General features: G+C 37.3%; 1 protein-coding gene across 2 annotated transcripts in view; it reads left to right on the forward strand.

Moving 5' to 3' along the window:
- The first annotated feature begins 14,363 nt into the window (after window positions 1-14,363).
- The window catches only part of OTUD7A (OTU deubiquitinase 7A), a 387,007-nt gene continuing 376,354 nt past the window's right edge, over window positions 14,364-25,016 (forward strand). For both annotated transcript variants that reach the window (XM_051980945.1, XM_051980946.1), the window contains exon 1: window positions 14,364-14,711. The gene's annotated coding sequence lies outside the window, so the exon portion shown is untranslated. The remainder of the gene's footprint in view (window positions 14,712-25,016) is intronic.

Raw genomic sequence — 25,016 nt, forward strand, 5'->3', positions numbered from 1 at the left:
TTTAGAGTCTTATACCATGTCTTGTCCAGAGTAATGGTTAACAAATACTTGTTGGGTTGGATTGGATTTGACGAGATAGTTTCTAAGCAAATGTTGGGCAATTATAACTATTCTTGAGAGTCATGTCTTGATGGCTTTAGTGGAAAATATAGACTCCTTCTGCCAGCTATAACTATACTGTATAAATCACTATAAATTGCAGACAAAAACTCCACTCTGGCCATGGGAATTACAAATTGTTATATGTGTATAATCACCTCTGGCATCTCCAGAAGCTGTCTGTTTTGGAGACCTATACAACTCAGCCCCTCCCATTCTCTTGAATAATACATCTGCTTTATATTTAGAAGGTATTGAAATCAGCCCCTGAGGATATGGAATTTTAATTTAAAAATCTCTATTAAATTGTAGCTCTTTCCCACCCCCAAATGCATTTGTAACATCAAAAGGGAAATAGAAATATTCATTCTGAGACATATCCCATCTTTTTAATGGGGGAGAAAATTTTACTCTCGCCTAAAGACATAGAATCCAGTTCTCAGAAAAATAATTGGAAAAAGACACATTTGTTACCTGGATGAAGTAATGCAATTATGATGGGGTTCCCTAGTCTCTGACTTAGATAGATACATGAATTACAGTAGAGGACCAAGTTAATGACCACTGGGCCAAACCTCCCCATAGTGCCACACAAACTTAAGGTAAGTTAACTTTCAAGGATACTGAGGGTATCCAGAAGTAGAGAATATCTATGAATTCTGGCACCTGGGACAAACTGAGTTGGAATGGAGGTAGAGGGAAGGTAATAACCCTGGATCACCAATCTTATAGTCTCAGGAGATGAAGGGATAGGAAGAAACAGGAAAGGGGGATGCTTTTAAAAGAATTCTTTTCCCAGGAAAGTGACACAATTTTCAAAGGAACTATGAGACTGATACATAAAGTCAGCTGGCAGAGGACTATGAGACTAGGGAAAAATTGACCAGAAGTTTCTGACCTATCCCAAAAGTCAGCCAAAACTCTATAGTTCCCCTTCTCTAATTACAGTTCTGTCCAGAAAGAGGAATCACTTTTCACACCTTTAGTATTTTGACTTTAATGTTAGTTTATACAAACACATCATATACATGTAATGCATGTGTGTGTGTGTGTATACACACATAATGTATGTATATATATGATTTACTGTGTGCTAGGTCCTATGATATACCCAAAGAGTTAATTCAGCTTACACAGAATATATTACTTCCAGAGACGACTTGTTTTACCTTTGTTCATGATCCTTCAGATCCTTCAACTTTTCTGAGCTGATAGTTTTTCCATAGTTAATCTGTGTTTTTCTAAATCACCCATAGAATAGACTTTGAGAAGAGCTACATGAAATGGAGAGGAAGAAATCAGGAGAAGGTGAAAAAGGGAATAATAACATTTCATTTATTAGATCAAGGATTTAATTTTTATTGTACGCCCCAAATAGTGGAAACCACTCCTGAATGTCTTATAATTCTTAATGCCTTCCCTCCTACTTTCTTCTCCTGCCTTGTCCCCTTTTCTTCTCTTTTCAAAGAGTATATGTAAGTTTTCAGGTGTGTTGCAGGAGAAGATTGTGAGAGAAGTCAGAGGCAGAAAGGAAGAGAGAGAACATCATTAGCACTTCTAATTCTGCACAAGAGAACTAGTTTATATCAATTTTAATACATAGAACAAAAATTATGATCCCAAAGTCTCAATAATATTAATTGTACTCCTACAGCAGGGCTTCTTAACCTTTTTCCATTTGCAATCCCTTTTCATGCAAAAAAATTATTACATTACATCAGGTATATATGTATATCTATATACATGTATATAAAATATGTATAAAATCAAACATTTGCTGATAATAAATTATAATTTCATGACCCATACATTCAGTTACAAGACTAAATATGGGATCACAAACAACAGTTTAAAAAACTGGGTGCAACAGTAGAATAACTATTTTTTAAAAAAAATTATCATTTTAACTAAAACAAGTTTGATTGGTTCTTTTTTAATTGGTCATTTAGTATTTGCTTACAACATTCCAGGCACCACAGTAAGTGCTTGGAATATAAAGAAAAGAAAAAAATAGCCCATGTTTTCAAGGATGACACAGTCTAATACTGTTACATGTCAAAGTTATCAATGTGTTCGAAAAAATATTAGGTTTCTCTTTCTTTTTTTCTTCTTCCTTCCTTCCTTCCTCTTTCTTTTTTTCTTTCTTTCTTTCTTTCTTTTTTTTTCTTTCTTTCTTTCTTTCTTTCTTTCTTTCTTTCTTTCTTTCTTTTTCTTTCTTTCTTCTTTCTTTCTTTCTTTCTTTTTCTTCTTTCTTTCTTTCTTTTTTTCTTTCTTTCTTTCTTTCTTTCCTTTCTTTCTTTCTCTTTCTTTCTTTCTTTCTTCTTTCTTTCTTTCTTTCTTTCTTTCTTTCTTCCTTCCTTCCTTCTTCCTTCCTTCCTCCCTCCCTCCTTCCTCCCTTCCTTCCTTCTCCTTCCTTCCTTCCTTCCTTTCTTCCTTTCTTTCTTTCTTTCTTTTTCTTCTTTCTTTCTTTTCTTCTTTCTTTCTTTCTTTCTTTCTTTCTTTCTTTCTCTCTTTCTTCCTTCCTCCTTCATTCCTTCCTCCTTCCTTCCTTCCTTCCTTCCTTTCTTCCTTCCTTCCTTCCTCCTTCCTTCCTTCCTTCCTTCCTTCCTTCCTTCCTTCCTTCTTCCTTCCTTCTTTCCTTCCTTCCTCCCTCCCTCCTTCTTCCTTCCTCCTCCTTCCTTCCTCCTCCTCCTTCCTTCCTCCCTTCCTCCTTTCCTCCCTTCCTTCCTTCCTTCCTCCTTCCTTCCTTCCTTCCTCCCTCCTTCCTCCCTCTCTCCCTCCCTCCCTCCTTCCTTCCTTCTTCCTTCCTTTCTTCCTTCCTTCTTTCTTCCTTCCTTCCTCCTTCCTTCCTTCCTTCCTCCTTCCTTCCTTCCTCCCTCCTCCCTCCCTCCTTCCTCCTTCCTTCCTTCCTCCCTCCCTCCTTCCTTCCTTCCTTCCTTCCTTCTTTCTTCCTTCCTTCCTTCCTTCCTTCCTTCCTTCCTTCCTTCCTTCCTTCCTTCCTTCCTTCCTTCCTCCCTCCCTCCTTCCTTCCTTCCTTCCTTTCTTCCTTCCTTCCTTCCTTCCTTTCTTCCTTTCTTCCTTCCTTCCTTCCTTCCTTCCTTCCTTCCTTCCTTCCTTCCTTCCTTCCTTCCTTCCTTCCTTCCTTCCTTCCTTCCTTCCTTCCTTCCTTCCTTCTTCTGAGGAAATTGGGGTTTAGTGACTTGCCCAGGTCACACAGCTAGGAAGTATTAAGTATCTGAATGCAGATTTGAACTCAGGTTGAACTGACTTCAGGGCTGATGCTCTATCCATATTTCTTAAATTATTATATTGCATTGAAATTAATGTTGTTAGGGACCTTGGATTATCAGCCTATCCCATTGTGTCTATATGTATTGTCTAAAATATTAATTAACATCATATATGTCAATCCCTAACAACAATCTCCTTGCCTTCTATCATCACTTTTTCCCTCTAATTCATCCTCTACCCTCTGCCAGATTAATTTTCCTTCTGTATCGATGTGGTCATATCATATCACTTCTTTTACTGAAATTATTCCATATTTAATAGTTCATTATTTCCTATTAAATTAAGTTCATATTTTTTTATCTGGCTTTCAAAACCCTCCTACAATCTATCAGTATTCTTTTCAAACTTGGTTCAGTAACTTCTATGTGCTCAAAATTCCAATCAAATGAACTGCTTGTTGTTTTCTTTATGTTCCCTCTGTTTTCTTACTATTTTTGTTTTCTTTTGTTTGTTTTTATTTTTGTGCCTGAATGTTCTACCACTGCTGATCTTTATTTGATAAAATCTATCTATTCCTTAAAATTAACCTTTAATGCTACTTTCTCTATGAATTCTTCCCCATTCTCTCCAGCTAGTAATTAGCTTTCTTTCCTGGTCCTGGTTTTTTTGCCCTTTGAATATACACTTAACATGTTCTAAGAATTTAACCCTCTACTACACTATGAGAGCTACATTTGCTATCTCCCCTGGGCCTAGAATAGTGCTTTGTGAAAAATAAACATTTAATAAATAAAAAAATAGAAATTTAATAAGTAAAAAAAATAAAATAAAAAATCTGAATTATTGAAAGATTTTCTTACCTTGAGATTAGGAGATCTAAGTACTATAATTTAAGGCAAAAAGAAAAGTTCTTTTTAATAAAGTACTGACCATTCTTAGTCATTCAATTTCCCTAACAATTTATCTAGGAGGCATATAAGTCCTTCCCTGTTTTTCACAAGGGACTCTGATCCAAGAGGAGATCTGCTTACAAATGTAAGGCAGCCATATGGCTCTAAGAAAGAAAGAAAGGGAGATGCTGAGAATACTTGGGACCTGTAAATCAATATGCACATCCATCCTTGTGGTCCCTTTTGTTGTTTAGTCATTTTCCAGTCATGTTTAACTCTTTTTGGTTTTTTTTTGGGCAAAAATACTAAAGTGGTTTGCCATTTCCTTCTTTAGCTCATTTTCAGATAAAAACCCGAGGCAAACCGGCTTAAGCCCAAGATCACACAGCTAGTAAATATCTGAGGCCAGATTTGAACTCAGGCGGCGTTCATGACTCAAGACCTGGCACTAGCCATCTATCCCCTCCCTGCTTAAGGTCCTACAGGAAGCCATTTGCACTAAGGTTTTGGGTCCAGATAGAGGTGCTGAAATGGAGGCAGAGCAAATCCATGGCTCTTTCCCTTGCTAATTCTAAAGATATAGGTATAAACCACTGAATGATAAGGCATGGGTCCCAATGGTGAGGAGTCAATCTATTGACCTAGTCTTTGCTATTATCAGAGAGAACAGCAAAGAAGGAAACCAACCACCTGGACTTATACTTTTGCTGAGTCTGTGAGTCATATAGACTATTTAGATAAAAAATACAAGATGAGAACCAGCAGCAGAGAAGATCACTTTGATGTACTCAGAAAGGGGAAGTTTTAAGGATAGTTAAAGACCTTAAATATGGACCATTCTATATTTTTCTTGCATTTACCTTGTTCTTTACGCAAAGTCTTATTAGCTTGCATGATGGAAGGAGAGTTTTCCTTTGGAGAAAACAAAACAACCCATAAACTGACATTCCTAGTGTTTCCTTTAGTGGAGGCATCTAATCAGATTCCCATAAACAGAATAGGGGAGTGTCATTCCCAGGGTTTCACCAAGTGGGACTATAAATCAGAAAGATTTTTTGTGCAAATTGTACCTGGATTCATTCTGTCAGGGACACAGATCTAATTAGTAAATATGTACATGTATTTTCCCTTCTGGCTCAGTTTTAGAAGGAAATAACACCTCTATTTAAATGCTCCATCTTTAATATGACGAAGGCTGTCCCTAAAGCAAGAAAGATTTTTAGAGTTCAACCTTTATATTCACAGCAGCATGAACATATGTTCCTCTTCCCCTCCCCCAATTCTTCATTTCCTGGCAATGAATCCATAGTTATTGGGCATAACCAATAACCAGGACAAATTCTGAAGGCTAATAGGAAGCTTTCATGATGATGAGATCAAGTGTAAATGTCATGATTCTGGGAGACGATCTTCCACTTCCATCAACTGGGCTGCTTTCTCCTTCCTTCCGCCTTTGTACCTGCTGCTTCTGCTGCTAAGAGTAACCATTCAGCTGTGAAACCAAAGCTTTTCTTCTGACTTCAGCAGGGGCCATTTTTAGTTATGTGAAAACCATGCACATATTCCTCCACCCCCATTTTAAAGTTGACATATGTACATATGCTTGAACTTTATATATATGCATATTATATGTGTAAGGGGGAGGTGGGAATTATGCAAAGAAATACGGTAATTGCAGGCTACATTAAAAGTACTATAAAATCGCTTTTGCAGTGTGGGTGTACAGCATTCCCTGGATGCCATATTTGAATTTTAGATAAATTTCACCTGTAATTTTATGGTAGCAGGGAGAAAAGTTTTCTGAATAGCAGAATCATAGTCTCAGAGCTGGAGGGGATTCCTTAGATCTTCTCATCTAATGCATGTGGGAGCAGCAATCCTTTTTACAATATCCTCCCTCAAAGTGGTCATATGACCTATGATTGAAGATTTCTATGGAGGATGAACCCATTGTTTTAGGAGACAGCCTGTTGATTTTTAGGAAATAATCTTTTAAGTTTTTCCTTCTTTTGAACTTGAATCTGTCCCTTTCCTGCCTCCATCTAGTTGCTCCTACTTTTGAACAAGTCTAGTCCCTATTACTCTTGACAGCTCTTTAAGTAGTTGAAGACAGCTATCATGCTTCCCACCAGTCTTCTTCAGGCTAATTCTCACTCTCTTCAACCAATATGGTTTGGTTTAGGTCACCCTCCTCTGGAATTACTCAGGTCCATCAATGTCTTTCTTAAAAATGTGGCTCTTCATAATAAACAACATTCCAAATATAGTCAGACCTGGGCAGGGTATAATAAAACTAATACTTCCCTTGTTTTGGATACCATGACTCTCAGTATGATCTAAGATGAAAGTAGCTGCCATTTTGTCCATAGTGAGTTCACTCCAGGATTTTTTTATATTAACCATTGCCTTAATTATGGTGTATTAGTGCAGTTGGATTCTTTGAATCCAAAACTAGAGTTTTCCATATATACCTTATCATTGGCCCCAGTATACCTACCTATCTTCAATACTCAATTCAATCGCCATCTCCTACAAAGTCCTTTTATGATTCCCACAATTGTTAGTTGCCATTCTTCTAAACTGTTATATTTATTTTGGGTTTTCATGTTCTTTCCCTATGTTAAGGGGTAAATTCCTTAAGTTTCAAACATGATTGATACTTTACTTTAGTAGCTATGAAATTTTGACCAAGTCAGCCTCTCGCTCTCACTTTTCTTACCTTAAAAAGGGAGACATGTGTTAATAATAATTTTTTTTGAAGACAATTGGGGTTAAATGACTTTCCCAGGGTCACACAGCTAGGAAGTGTTAAGTGTCTGAGACCAGATTTGAACTCAGGTCCTCCTGACTTCAGGGCTGGTACTCTATCCACTGGCCATCTAACTACCCCCTTAAAATAAATTCTTAAGGGCAAAGTCTTTCATTTTTGTCTTTTTATCCCTAGTACTCACTACAATGTTTGACACATTAAAAAAACAAAAACAAAACAACTGTACCCATGACTTCAATGGAGTTACCTGTGAAAAACTACCTCTTTGGATGTATGCTTATTCCTTTTCTTCAACTTATGGTCTTAGAGAGTTGTTTGAAGATCTGAAAGATTAAGTCATTTGCACAGTATTACACAGTGTATATATTATCAGACACAATACTAGAACCCAGCTCTTCTGACTCTAAGACGAGCTCTTTATTCACTGTACCAGCTCTCTGCCTTTCTGGACACAAAGTGGATATTAAATAAATTTCTGATTGAATTTAATTAAATTGAAGCATGAAAGAATTTTCAGATGCCAAAGGCCAAAGAGACTAACCCCTTGGCAAACATTTCAAAAAGGTTTATCTTAATCTTTACTAACTATAGAGTAAATAGATCTTAAGCCAAGATAATACTCAGTTCCTTCTGGGTATGCCTTTTCTCCTTTCCTCTAATTTGAGAGCTGCTTGGATCAGAAATGGAGAGCCAGAAGGGACCCCCAAAGTCTTCTAAGCTACCCTTCTTTTTTTACTGAGGAAGAAATAGACCCGGAGATACCAAGGCACTTATCTAAGGTCACTGAGAAGGGTCAGAGGAACACAGATCCTCTGACTTCAGGGTTACTGCTATTTCATGCTGAATGGCCATGTTTAAGTGGAATCGTTTATCCTCAAAACACTGAAGAAAGTTCATAGGAAATGGTAGACCAAAGGGAAGAATTAGAAACTTCAGTCACGTCATATCTAAAAATGCATGTTTATCTCTGAAAGTTCTATGTCCTATGTTCCCATGGTTCAAAAGTAACCTTTTAAGAGGATCACATTTTTATTAGAAATTGAAATTTGGGGCAAAAAGGAAGCTGTAGAAGCAGAGTTGAAGAGGAAGAGCATTCCAGGTATAGGGTAACCAGAGAAAATGTCCAAATCATAAAGACATAGTATCTAGTCTGGGGAACATCCATGATGTCAAAGTCACTGATTGAAAAAGTACTTGGTAGGGAATAAGGCATAAGAAAATTAGAAATGTAGGAAGGCATAAGTTATGAATGGCCTTGAATGCCAGAAAGAGCATTTTGTAATTGATCCTCGAGAACGCAGGGAGCCAATGGAGGTTTTTGAATAGAGATATGATATGATTGAACCTGTGCTTTAATGGTTGAATGAAGGAAATTCAGCATAAGAAGATACTTGATGCAGGTAGACCCACTGGTATGTTACTATAATAGTCCAGTAGTGAAGCAATAAAGGGCCTTAACTTAACAGTGTCAGTGTAGAGAAGTAAGCTTATTTACATTCATTTCCAAATAGATATTTCTCCATCCCCTATCCATCAATCCTTTTCTTGTAATAATGAATAAAAAAAAAGAAAGAGGAGGAAACAAAACAGTTCAGTAAAACTGATCAACACACAGTAAATATTCATTAAGTTCCTACTCTATATAATATATTTTGCTGGTACCTTTGCAATAAAAAATTTAGATAAGACTTGGTCTCCACCCGAAAAGAATTTATAGCTATAGATTTTATGTGACAAATAAATTTTATTTTGTTCCTCAAAGTCCCACAGTAAATAATACTGCAAGCAATCTTAATGCCAATAATAATTACCTAGACTGGGGAGAGGGATCTGAACTATTCTCATTGTCTGCTGCATTAAAAATCTACAAATTCCTTTTTTTATACCAAAGCAATTTCTTTATATACTTTACCCTTCCTGCCTCTCCTTATTGTAGTCTCACTTATAATATAGAATAGTCTGATGGCTTCTTGAACCTGTCCAAAGGTAACAATGGCTTTCCTTGGACACTTTAGGTATTTGGAATCAGAATTAGAAGCCATGTCTGTTTAACTGCTTCAAATGGATAAAATGAGGCTCAGAGAAGATCCCAAGATCACTAGAAACCTTAGGCATCCTCTTCCTAATCTGGTCAGGGATTCTACTCCACAGCCATAGAGTCCAACTCATATGTCAAGAAACCTTTGCTATATTATACCCAATAATTAATCATATACATAATCTCTGGTTGAAGACTTTCAAAAGGAGAATGAGTTTGCCTTCTATCAAAGCAATCCATTCCCTTAATGATAGTTCTGATGGTTAGGAAGTTTTCCCAACATCTAGTCCAAATTTGCCTATTTGTAAATTATACTTAGTGCTCTTAGGTTTATCCTTTGGAATCAGAGAGAACAAGTCTAATCCTTCAAAAAATTGAATACAGCTATAATTTCTAGCTATAATTTCTATGCTCCGTTCCATCAGTCTAACCTCATTTGACATGGACTCAGGCTTTTCACTCTCTGGTAGCTCTCCTTTAGACATTCATAAGCCAGAGGGTTTACCAATGTCTTTCTTAAACTTTAATGCCCAGAACTGAATACAGTACTCCAGATGAGGTATGACAAAGACATAGCACAGCGAGGTAATTCTGTTCCTGGAAAACTTGTGACTTTTAAGGTAATTCAAGAACACATTAGCTTTTCTGGGGGGCACATCATCTTGCTGACTCACATTGAGCTCCTAGTCCACTAAAACCCCCGAACCGTTTCAGAATTACTGTCTAGCTATGCTTCCCTCATCTTATATTTATGGAGTTAGTTTGTTTTTGTAACCAGGTGCAAGATTTTTTATTTCTCTCTATTGAATTCAGCCTTGTAGATTCAGTCATCTAGCTGGTCTTGATCCTTTCCGGAAAAGAAAAGACTAGGATGCAGGAGGGGAATAAGCATTCATGTGATGCTTACTATGTGCTCTGTGCTAAGCATTTTTACAAATACCCCATTTGATAATCACAACAACCTTGTGAGGTGTGTGCTAATATTATCCCCATTTTATAGGTGGGGAAACTGAAGGCAACAGAACTTAAGTGACTTTCTCAGAGTTCTACAACTAGTAAGTGTCCGAAGCTACCCTCCAAACTCAGCGTTCTTTCTATTATACCTACAGAACCTGGCTCTAACCCAGGGAGCTAGGGATCCTGCTCCACTTAATGCCATTTGCAAATATGATTAGGGTGCTATCTATGCCGTTAGCCAAGTCATTGATAAAAATATTAAGCAGCATAGTGCCAAGAGCAGATGTCTGGCACATTCTGCTCCAGACCTCCTGCCACACTGATGCTCCCCTTTGAGTTCAGCCATTCCACTAGTTCTGAGTCCACCTGATTATATTATCATCAAATCCATATTTCTTCAACTTCTCAACAAGAATAAGATGAAACAGTTTACCAAAAGCTTTGCTAAAATCTAGGTAAACTCTCTATATGTTGTTACATTTCTCTCCTATACTGAGATTAGTAATCCTGTGATTACTAATGAATTAAATAAGGGTAGCTTAGCATGACTTGCCTTTGAAACCAGGCTGGCTTCTTTCTAAAATTTATTTCCTTTTCTAGATATTCACAGACCCTCTTCTTAATGATCCATTCTAAAATTTTCCCAGAAATCAGTCTGGGAAGCTCATTGATCTATAAATTTCAGACTTCATTCTCCTCCTTTCCCCTATATTCATACACACACACATATCAACTAGTTCATAATCCATCTAATGATATTGCTAACTAGTCCATGTCCTTCCATATTTTCCAGAAGAACAGAATGATATGCTGTTTCAGACACTTGGTTAAAATCTCAATTAACAGTATCTTTGGCATTCCCTTCACCTACCAGTTAAGTAGTTCTCTCAGGAAAGGCAGGCAGATGGTACACTGGATAGATAGAGTTCTGAGCCTGGAATCACAAAGATATGAGCTCAATATAAATGGGGAAAATATTGATACCTATCTCCCAGAGTTTGGAAGATCGAATTAGATAAATTTATAAAGTGCTTAATATAGTGCCCGGAACATAGTAAGTGATATAGAAATGTTAGTTATTATTTTATTTAATTATTAAAAGGAAATGAGCTCAATCTGCCACAATTTATTCTTTTTTTCTATAAAGTATTCTTTTTTTTTTTTACACAAGACAATTGGGATTCAGTGACATGTCCAGGGTCATACAGCTAGTAAGTGTTAAATGTTTGAGGATGGATTTGAACTTAGGTCCTCCTGACTCTACTCTATCCATTGTACCATCTAGCTGACCCTATAATCTATTTGTGATGAAGCCATGATAGGTTTCTCTCTAATCACTGTATTTTTACACTAATTTATGCCAATGGGAAAATATAATGCCACCTACAAAAATTTGATAGATGCATGTAACTGCAGATGTGATATCATCTTTCTTTTATAGTCTATAAAATTTCCCTGAATTTAAGAAATAGACATCCCTTGAGTCTATTTTCATCATGGATATGAATTGTGTAGCTCAAGATTTTATTAAAGTAATTAAGTCATCATGGAAATGGCAAAAACTGACAGTAAATAGAAATTGAATTTTCAATAAGAGTTGGTCTGATTATTTACTGTCATTATTACATTTGTAACTAGTACTTTTTTATTGTCAGGTGTATATAGTAATGAAGGGACTCTAGTAATTCAGGGATTGAGATATGTACTTTTCAAAGGTCTTTGAAGAAATTGCCATGTAAGTATCAACCAGGTGGCACTGAAACCATCACAAGTTGCTATGTTTCATTGTACTGCCATCATTATGTAGAAAGAATGCTATGTAAATTAATGTTAATTCAACAAACTTCATAAGGCACCTACTGTGTGCAAGGTATTATTCTAATGCTGCAGATACAAAGACAAAATATGAAAGCCTGTATCTTCAAGAAGTCAGGAATATAACACAAATAAATAACTGTCCAAAGAGGGTGAACACTAACAATTTTCATGTGATAATTTCAGAGTAGGAAGTGTCAGGGAAGAATCAGGAAAGGTTTTTCACAAAAGATAGAACATGATATGAACCTTGAAGAATGATAGGTATCAGGCTGTTTTAACTAGAATAAAAAATGCAAATGGAAATAATATGAAAGTCTGGCAAGGTAAGTAAGAGCCAGACTGTGAAAGGCTCCAGCTTGTCAGTTTTCTTCCTAAAAGATAGAGCAAGAAATTCATTAGCTAGTGAACAGAGAGTTGGAATCAGAGAGTCCTAGATTCAAATCCCAACTGATGCTTAAGTAACCATAAGAATTCAGGCAAGTCACTTAACATCTCAGCCTGCTTTCTTCCCTGTAAAACAGAAATAGTAATTATGCTTCTAGTCCCTTCCCCAGACAATATTATGAACATCAAATGATATAATATGTAAAGTACTTTAAAAACAATAAAGTGTTCTCCTATTATATTCCAGATGTGCTCACACAAAGGCAGGAGGACCACAAACTTTCTTGTCTGGAGATTAGACTTCTATCAGTGCAGCCGGGTATCTAGTTGGACTTTTTTGGTACACATTCCACATTATTGACTCATAGAACATGCAGTACCCAAAAACCTCCTGGTTTGTTATTGTTGATGTTGTTTTTTTTTTTTTTCACATGAAAGATTTGTAGCCACTTCTTCCCATTTTAAAAAAATCCAAATATAGGGTTTTACATTTATCCTGTTTAAAATGTATCCATCTAGATCCAGCCATATATTTTTATTCTATCTTTGATGTATTAGTTATCCCACTAGTTTTCTCTCGTTTACAAATTTGATAAATATATCCTTTATGTCTTCAACTGATGTCAGTAATAACATTGTTATAGAAAGGTGGGGCACAGAGGTAGATTCCTAGGGTACTTGCATAAACCACCATCCAGATTGCCATTGGAATAAGTAGGCAGGATAGGTGAATTCAACTTTATGGGTTATTTTTAGCTCTAGTCTGATACTTTTTAATGGGCACAAATTGGTATAAAGTCAAGTACAGTTACTGGTCAGTGCATTCATTCTATACATTGCTACCTGTACTTAGGAACTGAAAAGAGGAAGATTCGTAATTATATGTTTAAGTGATGATGTTGTAAGTGGAATCTCTTTTGCTAACCCAATTCAGGAAATCCTTTTCAAAAGAATCTCTCACACAACAACTACATTTTTCTCTATTTCACTGAAATGTTGGGTTAGTTCATTGTCGAATTCTATTTTGCAATTATTGATTTCTGGTACAAAATAATCTGCACTTATACATAAGATCAAGATTTTCCATGGTTAAAAAAGGTGCTGCTTATGCTTCCATTTCACTTTTTTTTGAGGCAGTTGCGCTCATGACTTGCCCAAGCTCCTTTGAAACAGTACTTTAAAATCTCAAAAATGCATTTCATCACCAACCTATTTCATTCCCCCTCCTCTCCTGTTTTGAAACAACTTAAGAGGGAGATTTTAGATGATGATCCTTACTACTTGTGAAAAGACATTAACTTTCCTAAGCCTCAGTTTTCTTATCTGTAAAATGAGAGGGGTCAGCCTTCCCTTTCAGCTGTAGATCTAAGATCTCTGATCTCTGAGAATGAGAAGAGGCATCGGTTGGAAGGAGTGGAGTTAAAAAAAACAGTTGGTAGATAAGTTAATATGGAAAGAAAGATAGGGAAACTGGGTTAGGAGGCAAGAGTACCAACTGTCGGGTTAAACTGACATCAATGGGAGGGGTTGTAAGGGGAAGAGGAGAGGAAAATGTGAGATGATAGTAATGTAGTGGCGAGAGAAATAAAGCAACGTGAGAAACTGAAAGCTATATATAAGATATATATTAAAAAGGGCAGAGTGTGCGCTTGAGCCAAAGCTTTTGTCCTGTGACAACCATCTTATAATATATGTATTTTAAATTCTTTCTCCAGCAGAAAATAAGTTGCGATTAGTTGGCTCTGCCTTTCTCCTGCTCACCACCACACTCTCCCTTCAGCAATGGTCCTGGCTCGGGCGTTAGGTGTGGCCAAGTGTCCCCTTGGCCCGGCCCTGCCTCCGGCTCCGAGGCCCCCCCTCCTGGCTGGCCGCCCTCCTGGCGGGATGACAGCGGGGGAGCCGCCGGGGCCAGGCACGTCTTGGGAGCACAAGTGGTCTGGAGCGCGCCTCAGCGCGAGGCAGCAGGTTGTCGCCGAGCCTTCCGCAGGAGAGGAGGAAGGCAGGGGGTGGGTGGGCCTTGCAGCCCTGTGACGTCAGGCATAGGAGGTGGAGAGGATGGGGAAGGAGGAGGGAAAGGAGGAGGAGGAGGAGGAGGAGGCAGCGGCCGCTTCTGGCTGAAAGGCTTCTGCAGGGTAGAGAGGAGGGAGAAGAGGGGGGTGTGTTGGGTTGGGGCGGAGGGGGGGAGGGAGTTTGCAGCCAGGTGACGTCAGGGACAGGGGGAGGGGTATCTCTCCGAAGCTTCTGCAGGGTGAGTGTAGGAGAGAGAAGCAGCTGCTCCTCCAGGCAACGGGGAGAGAAGGAGGAGGAGAAGGAGAAGGAGAAGGAGGTGGAGGAGGAGGAGAAGGACTAGAAGGAGGAGGATCCCGGTGACTGAGAGCGGCAGCTGGGAAAGGGGGAGAGAGAGAAGAGAGAGAGAGAGAGAAGGAGGGGGGAAACCAAACCAGCTGATTTGATTTCCTTTTAGTTTAAAGCAAAAGAAAATGGAAGTCGGTTAATAAAGGATTGGAGCAGGCGTAGAGAGCAGGTAAGAAACCGGCTGTTCTTCGCGTTGCTGGGGCCAGTCCATGGCGCCAGGCAGGTCACCGGGTTCCGTGGATGTCACTGCAGCGGAGAGAGGATGGGACAGGTGCGCTGCTGGTAATCCGAAATCATCGCCAGTGTGCAGTCCTCCCAGCGTGGTGCAGGCGGAGACAGGCGGGAGCGGTGGCAGCGGGAGCGCTCAGTGTCCTTTCCTCCTACCGTGGGCTGGGAAGGAGGGGAAAGCAGGAGACCGTCCCCCTCCCCCAGCCTCCCGTGCACGCCTGGGTCCGCTACGGAAAGAGAAGTTAGAGCTCGCCCTCGGGTGGGAGGGAGAGGAAAAGGTTAAAGGTGGAGGGGGGGTACGGGCGGACTTCTGGAGTGCCCCCCTTTTTTCCCGTTGGCTAAATGCACTAGTCACCCTCTCAGTCTGCACATATATGAGATGCTCGTGTCATGGACTTCCCTCACCTCCATTCAATAATGAGATTCGGAGAGGATTCTGCATTGCAGGATCTCACACCGAATTCATTATTGTTTTGCTGCTGCTGCTGCTGCTGCTGCTACTGTTGGTTTTTTTTTTTTTTTTTAATGTAGCAATTTAAGGGGTCCAGTTGGGACCTGTGTGTGTAGCTCTGCTCATGCAGGAAGCCGATGGGTTGGCAGGTATTAGAATCCTCGTTTGTGTGATGTTAGTCCCGAGCTGCCTAGCCAGCAAACTCAGAAATTTGTTCCCTTATTTCGATTTTTTCTTACCTCTCCCCTTCCCCCCTCCTGTACATTATTAGCATGTGATTACAGAAAGGACCTATGTAAATAAATATTTGATTTAGATATTAAAGCTCTATGTAGTAAATTCTTTATTCCCTTAGTGACCCTTATAATTTTTTTTGGCATGCTACATTACCAGTGATCAATGTCTTTCTGTATTTATTTATAATGGAAAAACACTTTAGGTCTAAGCTTTTAGGAGACTCATTAACTCGGAGCATAGAATGTCACAGGCAATATGCCACAGTAACTGAACATAAACAGTTCCTTTTTCTCTGGTTTGGGCCAAATGGAATCCATACAATTAGGGAAATGTTTTACCATGTACCCAGAGGCCTTCTGTAGTGTCTCTTCAGTGGAGGGGAAAAAATCACATCTGCTGTGCCTTAAATGCCCCTTTAAATTTGGGAAATGTCAATGATGTCATCATTAACAGAAACTTTCCTTCACTATGCCCAGCCCTGTGGATCTACTCTACCCCTAGACATAGCTGTGGAAGTCTCCTAATGCCTTTTATGCATCAGAAACCAAAGCATTGCATTTTTAACTTTCTTGATTTGACCTCCAGCAACTGTGACAGAGAAAGGAAAAATGAGTGCTTTTGGGGAGGGGGGAGTGGAGGAATTGACTAATAAGCCATCCAAATAGTTCTGCATGGAAACTTGTTAGATCCTTATCACAATCTGTCTATGCTTCACAGTGGAAAAAAGCGTTGCAGACACAAGTATAAAAACTCAGACTCTCTCATCTAGCTATTCACCATTAAAAAATAAATGAAGATGTCAACTAAGACAGAATAGTTTGGAAAAGATGACAAATTTCATATATTTGTCTGTATTGATAAGAAAGTAAGGGACATTAATGAAATCTGTGACGCTAGATTGTTGTATCAAAAACAATATGCTGTATCAAAATCAGCTTTTAGGGTTTGAGGGTCCCAGAACTTCAGGAATGATCAAGTGTTAAGGCTTCTCATTGACCAAAAGAATAACTTTCATTCACTCCTTCCTTCCTTTGACTCCTCTTTCTATCCAGTTTTCTTTGATTTCTTAAGACCTAAAAAGAAACAAGAATCACAGTGGATGTTGAAAATTCCAAGTTTTTAGGAATTCGTTCCCAAATACATGAGCAACATGTTGCAGATAATAAGTTTCTTTGTCATAGTGTCATTATGGTAATAGAGGTAAGAATTCCCAGGCAATTTTTGGATAGAGATTTTAATGCCTTACAAAGGACATTTGATAGGAGCCAGAAGTATTGCTGTGTGCATGCTTAATAATGAATGACAATTCATAATTGATTGCAATTAACATACCTTGATTTATTACAGTAATCAATGCTGAAGTGGTCAGGAACTTATCAGCTTCATGCCATATGTGAATTTTTTTTAGTAGGACCCACACTAGAAAGTAAGTTTGCAAAAGTCCAGCATAGTAACATTGTCCCTCTGCTTCTCTTGTTTTCAGGATAGTAATAATTAAAAGTCTGTATTCTTGGTTGTCTAATTAGGAGCTTATTTCAGTCCAGTTTCTGGAAAGTCAGTCTTCTTATTATGAGAATTCCTTTGAAGTAAGAAAAAGAAAAGTTGAAGATAAAAATGGGCTGTTTCCTAAAAGTTGATTGAACTTTTCTGTACCTGAAGGTTGAGGCACCTTATTGAGTCACCGAGGGCAATCCCCAGAGCTGGGGATGTTTCTAGTGCTCGTTTCACTCAGTATTTCAAACATGAAAAAAAGATGAGGCTTTACAGTGAATGAGCTGGCTGAAAACTTGCTGCATTTAGTTAATTTAGATCTACAGTATGTAGTTGGTTTAATCTCTTCTAGAGGTTCATTGAGTGTTGCATGGAGATGGTGCTGGAGACTTCACCCTCTGACATGTTCTGTGAAGCTGGAAAAGTTTCTAGAGTGGGTCGGGTCAGAGGCCTAGCCTGGCTGAGCAGCAAGAGGCTCATTTCTAGAAGACTAACTACCAAGTATTGAATGCATTTTGGCCGTGGTGAAATTGTCCATTGATAAAGGAGGTCTGCGTATTTAAGTGGAGAATCTTAGAAGTCACGGATATCATTGCCTGCATTTTACAGTTGAGAAATTGAAGCCCATGGAAGTTTAGTGACGTACTTAAGCAAGATAGTAAGTGTCAAAGTTAGGATTTGAATACGGGCCCTCTGATTTGAAGTGTGATATTCTTTAGCATTGTAAGAAAATGCTTCCCTGGGTTCCAGTCTGAACTGTCAGAGAGAATACTCCTACGTGGATGAAATCATAGATCCTTAAGAAATATTGAAGTAAGTTATATGAATGTCATCACTATATTAATAGATACTGAAGAAAATGTCAGATTTTTATTCATCATAATTGTTAAAATGACTGTACTGTGTTTTACTTTTTAAAAAAAAAAAGCACTTTAAGTAAAACATTTGCTTCAGGTGCTTCTTTAAAACTTGGGTCAGTTAATCTTTTAAAAATGTTTCCATCTTTTCCACTTCATCATTTAAAGTAATGTTCAACTTGTCACGAACTTTTATTTATTTATTTATTTTTGCCTCTTTTGGGCACTAAGATTATTCTCATTGAGTCTCTATAGACCCATCCAATAAGGTGAGTCAGTTCCTGGAGTGCCAGCAGGGGGAGTGCTGAACTTGATTTGATGAATTAGCCTTCGATCAAACTACTCTTAAAGGATACCCTAAATATTGTTTTGAAGAGGAGGAGTGGGGTGTGGGGCTGGAAAACTACTTTGCCCTTAATGGAAGGGTGGCGTGTCACTTGGTATGCTTTCAGAGTCTTAAAATTCAGTTCCAATATCAGACTTTTGGGCTGCAGATTTGCAGAAGGGGAGAGAGACAGAAATGAAATGGCTTCTACAGAGGTGACCCAGATGTGGAATCTCGTTTTTAGGTTGTATTTACATGATGCCAAAATACTTGGTGGCTGTGTGTGTGTGTGTGTGTGTGTGTGTGACAACAGGGGCCCATGACCGGTGGAAGAATGGTGAGTGTACACACACACACACACACACACACACACACACACAGAGGATGTTTTGACTATATTGGCTAGATGTTTTGGCAACTTAACAGTTCTACAGTCTTAGAAAGGGCCACTCTGCCCATTCTTACCATGGTTGTCAGCCCTGCTGTGTTTATGTAAAGGAAAGCCAAACATTTAACCTTTAAAACTTTACCCCCTTAGAAAACGGAGAGGGTAGAAAAAAAAGGCAATTGTGTTCTTTAGTTAAATGTAGTTAATCTGACTTTCAGTATGTGCCAGTTTATTTAACAGCATGTTCCCATGTGTGGCATTAGGCAAGAAAAAGGCATTTTACTTGCAGTAGCTGAGCTTAGACAGTAAGAAGTATGGCACAGTAGGGTCGCTTGCATGCATTTCATAGAAGCAAATAAGATGGTAAAACATTTCTATGTTTCTTAGAACGGTTATTAGAATTTGCCTATGCTAAAAAAGAAGTGTTATTGTTTTCTGGAAATGATTTGAATAGTTGATTAAAGAATTAAAAAAGCTAACTGCCTTAAATTCTCTTTCCCCCATCTTATGTACCTCAAAGTAGCCCAGACACAAATGGGGGTCTTCATCATAACATTATAAAAGTCACATGTATAAACATATGCATGGTGTTTGAGTAATTTTAGTGCTTTTATTTGCAAAGCTTGAACTATTTTCTCCTTTCCTTTTGTGTGTGTGAGGCAATTGGAGATAAGTGACTTGCCTAAGATCACACTGCTATGTACATGTTAAGTGAGTGATTTGAATTGATGTCCTTCTGACTCAGGGCTAATGCTCTATCCATCTAGCTGCCCCCAAAGCTTTAACTTTTAAAATCAGCATGTATATGTATCATATATATATATATATATATATATGTATATATATATATATATGCACAGTAGGGTCGCTTGCATGCATTTCATAGAAGCAAATAAGATGGTAAAACATTTCTATGTTTCTTAGAACGGTTATTAGAATTTGCTGATATAAATCAACATGTATATGTATCATATACACACACACACACACACACACACACACACAAAAATAGCATTTATAGCTATATTTAGAAGACTATCTCTAGAAAGTCTCTTTAAAATCTTATGCTATATCTTCCACTTAACAGAATGCCTTTTAATACATATTTTGGTAAATAGTATTATGGGATGAGGAACAGGTGGCTTTAAGGACTCTTGGAAGCTGTACTTCCCAGTAAAAGGATGAGCTATCACTTTTGAGAAGTATATAGAAAATAAAAATGACAGGAATTTGAATGGAAATAAAAGTTGAAGCAATAAACTAATGCTATAGTATCATTTTGTAAAAGACTTTATTTTTTAAAAAACTTTTGGTACATTTAAAAATTTTACTGTGAAATACTTGTTTGTTATTCACATGATTAAATGTGGGTTTCTGAATGCCAAAGATGATAACTAGAGGTTTATTGGACTTTAGAGGCCATTTTAGTCTAGCCACCTCAAATTATCTATGAGTAAATTAAGACTCAGAGAGGTTATTTGCCCAATGTCACGTAGTTTTATTTATTTTTCTTTTTTTATTATAGCTTTTTATTTACAAGATATATGCATGGGTAAATTTTCAGCATTGACCCTTGAAAAACTTTCTGTTCCAGCTTTTCCCCTTCTCCTCCCCATCCCCTCCCTAGATGGCAGGTAGACCCATACATTTAAATATGTTAAAGTATATGTTAAATACAATATATGTATACATATCCATCATGTAGTTAGTTTTAGACTGTTAGAGCTGAGATTTGAATCTAGGTCCTCTGACTTTAGAATCAAATAAAAATAGATGGATTCTTGATTTTAATTTTAGAGATCTTCCACAAAAGTTGTATAGAATACTTATCCATATTCCCATCTTCACCTCTGAACACAATTTAATCCAAAAAGCTTTTCTTAAATACCTACTTGGTGTCAGAATCTGTGTTGGGGGAACAAAAACAAAAATGAGACCATTCCTACCCGTAACTATCTTGCATTTTATGTAGAAGGGATAATGTGTAGCACACACAATAAATGGCTGGTAATTTGTAGAATTTGTGGTGTTAACAGCTGGGACAATTTTACACACTTCATGTTGAAGGTGACTTTTCAGATGGGCTCTGAAGGAAATGAAGGCTTAATTTCAGGAGGTGGTGATGAGAAGGTGGTATGTCCAGGGACGAGGTTAGCTTGTGCAAAGATGGATAGTTAGGAAGGGGAAATGGAATATGGCATCCCGTTTGCCTGGACTGAAGACCACTTTGAATGGTAGTAATGCATAATAACTTTGGAAAGATCTTGCCTTCAAAAAATTCTCCTAGGAGATAAGATGCTGAAAGAAGAGAGACTCTGATGGAGGAGAGAGTACTAAAAACTAGAGGGATCAAAAAAGGCCTCCCATGGACTATGATCATACATATGGAGTGAGAAGGGTTGCTGGAACCTACCTCACTCAACTCCTTACATTTCTAGTGGAGGAAACCAGGATTCTTGAAAACAGTAAGGGAGGCAAAGTACTGTAAGGAGGGTAATGAGTAAGTACATTCCAGATGTGGAGGATTCTAACCCTGTTCTCTCACTGAAATGGGAGAGGGAATGCTGATTTTGGGGAAAAGGTTTATTAGCCTAGTTTGGTTGTAATATAAAGTATTTGAATATAAATTCAATTGAATATTGAAAATTGAATACAAACTATTTGAAAAGATAACCTGGAGTCAGATTGTAGAGGGCTTTAAATGCAAAAAACTGAGGAGCTTTTATTTTCTTTAAACTCATTGAGGAGACACTGCAGATACCTGAATAGGAGAATGATGGGAGCAAACTTGGAGTTTATAAATATTGGCAACTGAATGAAGTATAGATTGGAGAGAGAAGAGACTAAAAACTGAGAGACCAATTAAGAAGCTGTTGCAGTAATCTCCAGGGAGAGAGAAAAGGGCTTAAACTAGGTTGGTAGCTCTGTAAAAGGAAGAGAAAGAAAAGCATATAAGACATGTTGAGGTCGTTGAATGGACTTGAAAAATTAACTGGTTTTGAATTTTAGGAAAGAGGGAAAAGTCAAGAGTTGATGTAGTTTGTTTTGATCAGAATAAGTCTACTCCTAGCCACATATCAGATCACAGGATCTCAGATTCATAGAGGAAAGGGACCTCAGTTCAGAAAAGCTCCAGCCTTGAAATTGTCAGCACCAAAGCCAAGTATTTTCCATTTTTGAGGGCTGCTGGAACTGAAGTGCCATTCTTTCAGTATGCTGGTAGATGGCCTTGGTTATTATTCAGTCATGTCCAACTTTTCATGATCCCATTTTTGGTTTTCTTGGCAGTGATATTAGAATGCTTTGCTTTCCTTCTCCAGCATATTTTACAGATAAGGAAACTGAGGCAAGCAGGATAAATGATTTAGTTAGGGTCACACAGGTAGTAAGTGTCTAAGGTCAGATTTGAACTCTGAGAGATGAGTCTTCCTGACTTCAGGCCTGGCTCTTCATCCACTGCTCTACCTAACTTAAAGCCATAAAAACACTTAAATTGATTAGAGCTAATTGCCTTGCACTTCATGGTCTCTGTTTGAGATAACCTTTTCTCAGACCAAGGGCAAAATGAGCATTAGTAGATCTCACTGGAGGAATACAAAGGGAGAAATTACTTGGCAAATAGCAGCCATTATTAATTTCTAAAACAGAAAACAGGAAGTATAAAATAATACAATATATTCTCCCACTTCAATTCCCAATCCCCAACCTCTAGATACTTTCCAGTAGGGACTTTTTTCCCCCTTTCTTCCCTTCTTCGCTCACTTCCTTCTTCCCTTCTTCCCTCACTTCCTTCTTCCCTTCTCTTCTTTCTTCCCTTCCTTTCCTTCCTTCTCTCCTTCCTTCCTTCCTTCTTCCTTCCTTCCTTCCTTCCTTCCTTCCTTCCTTCCTTACTTCCTTCCTTCCTTCTTTTTTTTCCTTTGTATCTCTCCCATCTACCACAGCACTTAACATATATTAGATGAAAATAAAGGCTTTATATAATTTGAAAATGTACAAAAGATTGCCCTTTTTAATAATGCTGTAGAAGATAAGATTGATCATCTTTTTGTTTGTGATGTCTTTTACTACACATAATTAAATTTTTAAAAAATAGGAGTGCATTTGAGTTGACTGGTGTTAAATTAAGTCAGTATCAGCAGGATGTGGTAAAAGTAATATTTAACTTAGTCTTGGATAATCTCTGAATTCTAGGCTTGACTGCCACTAAGTAGTTGTGGGATCTTGGATAAATTAATTAGTAGCCTTTCCTGCCTCAATTTCCTCATATGCAGAATTAATGGGGTAGGACAAGATATTTCTTCCAATTCTTTCCAGTTCTAATCTTTGAATTCATGAAATGAGCTATCGTGTAAGAAGAGCTCATTTACATAAAACTTCAAATCCTCTTCAAATCAGACTTTGAACACATCTCTTTTGGCACAAGCAGATACATAGAAAATAAAGACATTCACTATTGACTATAAGATATTTTGGGTTTGTCTGTCTTAGGATATGCCATATCCCAGTATAGCTAATTATTATGCATTCTTGTTGTAAACATGTAATGTTTATGAACAAATAAATCTAAGGAGGACTTAATTAGGATAATAATAGTTAAAATTGATATAGTGTTTTAAAATTTGTAAAACACTTTTCATGTTTGTAAAATATATCCTAGATTTGTGATTTCATTGGAGAGGAAACTCTACAAGTGAGCAAACTTACTAGGCCAATACACACCAGCAATTTTTCTGCAATATATAAAGTCCTAGGATATAAAATATAAAGATTTACTTTAAAAGTTGAATTCATTTTCAGTTGATTATTGTCCTGAATTTGTTTTTCAATAGTTTTCTTTATAAAAGAGCATTTTAGCTTTTAATAACACATTTTTATAGGATTTCTCTAAGGTGTGCTTCACATTTTTGCATATATATTTGTATTTTCTAGAGTCTACCTGAATTATCTTATAAAAATTAGTATATGTAATCTAATTTATTTCATTTTGTTTCAGTGAACTTAATTTCTTTATTTTTAATAAGAGACCTGAATTAGATCATCAGGACCATCCCCACTCTAAGATTCTATAAGCCTCAGAAGTGGTTACCCAATATATTCTACGATGTTTAATTTTGTCTTGAGAATCTTTAGAGAATTTCATGGCACCCATTGAGATAATTGGAAACATTGTGAGGTGCTTCAAATTCAGACCTGGGGATCAGTTTTGTATCACTTAATGTTTAGTCCATTCAATTTTCTCTGTTTCAATTTGTCCATCAATTTGTCTGCCAGCTTATATTGATGAGTTTTAAAGTTCCAACTTTTATCCTATTTGGAGCCATTTATCCTCTGAGTTAATTCAAGTACTTTCTCAATAAATTTTTGTTGGCTGCTTTTACTTTGAGGTCTCCTTTTGGCTTCTTAGATTTAGAACTTAAAAAGAGCTGTTAATTCTGAGTATAACATATTAGTGACAACAGTAGTAATGTAAACAAGAAGTTAGTTGTCTTGTAAGCTCCTTGAGGGGGAACTGTCTTATATTCTTGTATATTTCTTGAAGAACTTAGCATGGTGTTAGAAAACCAGTAGAGAGATTATTATGCATGTTTTGCTTCTTTTTTGTCTTGGATGTAGGAGTGATACTTTTATAGAAAACGTAGGGACAAACCAAAAAAATTAAATATAGAACCCCATGTCAAGAATGGTAGAATGTGGGAATTATAAGTACAGAATGAGATCATATGTTTTCAGACATGACTATTGTGTTTATTTCTTTTGCATAACTATACTTATTTGTTCCAAGGGAGAGTCTCTATCTATGGGGGTGGAGAGTTAGTGGGTAGTGATAGTGAAACAGAAAAAAAAAAAAAAAGAATTTCAACGAAACATTAAAAAATAGAGAACAAGACAGAAGGGGACACAAACAAGGGAGGCAGTTTAGTTACTCTTATGTTAAATTTAATATACACATTAATAAAAACACCAAATTGTATATAACAAGAGCTCAAGGTTTATAGGCAACTCATTTTTGTTCCTTGTAAATTGAATTGCCCATGTTTGTTAAATTCATGTTAAGACGAATTTTTAAAAGAATAGTAAAATGAAAGGAGAAATATTCATGGGGAAGAAAAATAAAATTTACATTTACCTTTTTTCTGTCAGTCCTTTAAGATATGAATTTGAAATTTAATACTGAAGTTTAACCTTTAATCCTTCTTTTAGGATATGAATTCATGTAAACTTATATAGGGGAAACATTTTCTCTTTTAACGCATAAATTAGTTTCACTATAGGGGAAAGGAGGAATACTAAATTTCACCCCACCCTCATTTTGAGAGAGAATTAATAAGAATCTGGAGACAGCTAAGTGGTGAGGTAGATAGAGCCCTGGATCTGTTGTCAAGAATATTCCTTTTCCTGAGTTCAAATCTGGTCTCAGACACTTACTGGGCAAGTATGACCCAGGCAAGTTATTTGAGCTTATTTTTTCCTCAATTTCCTCATCTGTAAGATAAGTT

Source organism: Antechinus flavipes, chromosome 2, assembly GCF_016432865.1.
Source record: "Antechinus flavipes isolate AdamAnt ecotype Samford, QLD, Australia chromosome 2, AdamAnt_v2, whole genome shotgun sequence".
Classification (NCBI taxonomy): domain Eukaryota; kingdom Metazoa; phylum Chordata; class Mammalia; order Dasyuromorphia; family Dasyuridae; genus Antechinus; species Antechinus flavipes.